Here is a 1,093-nt window from a genome sequence, read left to right on the forward strand (position 1 = left end):
TTTTTGAGACAGAGTCTCGCTCTGTCACCCAGGCTGGGGTGCAGTGGTGCGATCTTTGCTCACTGCAATCTCCACCTCCGGGGTTCATGCGATTCTTGTGCCTCAGCCTCCTGATTAGCTGGGACTACAGGCGCCTGCCACCTCGCCCAGCTAATTTCTTTTTCGTTTTGGAGTCCAGTGGCATAATCTAGGCTCACTGCAACCTCTGCCTCCCAGGTTCAAGCGATTCTCCTGCCTCAGCCTCCTGAGTAGCTGGGACTACAAGTGTATGCCACCATGCCCAGCTAATTTTTGTATTTTTAGTAGAGACAGGGTTTTACCACATTGGTCAGGATGGTCTAACTCCTGACCTCCTGATCCACCCACCTCGGCCTCCCACAGTGCTAGGATTACAGGCGTGAGCCACTGTGCCCAGCCTCTCATTTTTGTATTTTTAGTAGAGACAGAGTTTCACCATCTTGCCCGGGCTGGTCTCGAACTCCTGACGTCAAGTGATCTGCCCGCCTTGGCCTCCCAAAGTGCTGGGATTATAGGCGTGAGCCACCATGTCAGTCCTCTAACCCCTTCTGGCTGACCCATCACTTGAGCCTTGGTCACTTGCCCTGCTCCAGCCTCTGGCCTCCTGTCCTAAAGCTTTGCCTACAATCCCCCAAGTCCACTCCTTGGCCAGTAGAAGAAGGTCTCAACTCACCAGAACCCCATGGCCACCACAGTCAGGTCTGAAACTCTGAGGGGGCTGTTGTCATCACCCCCATTTCACAGATGAGGAAACTGGGCCCTTGTTTAGACCCAGCCAGGATCTAAACAAGGCAATTTACATAAGAGAGGTACAAGTGTGGCCAGGGGCAGTGGCTCATGCCTGTAATCCCAGCACTTTGGGAGGCAGAGGCAGAAGGATCTCTTGAGGCCAGAAGTTTGAGACCAGTCTGGGTAACATAACAAGACCCCATTGCTACAAAAAACTGTTTTAAAATTATCGGATGTGGTGGTGCGTGCTTGTAGTCCCAGCTACTTGGGAGGATCGCCTGAGGCCAGGAGTTCAAGGCTGTAGTGAGCTATGAGCACACCACTGCACTCCAGCCTGGGCAACAGA

This window comes from Mandrillus leucophaeus, unplaced genomic scaffold (genome assembly GCF_000951045.1).
Source record: "Mandrillus leucophaeus isolate KB7577 unplaced genomic scaffold, Mleu.le_1.0 Scaffold230, whole genome shotgun sequence".
In the NCBI taxonomy this organism is placed as follows: domain Eukaryota; kingdom Metazoa; phylum Chordata; class Mammalia; order Primates; family Cercopithecidae; genus Mandrillus; species Mandrillus leucophaeus.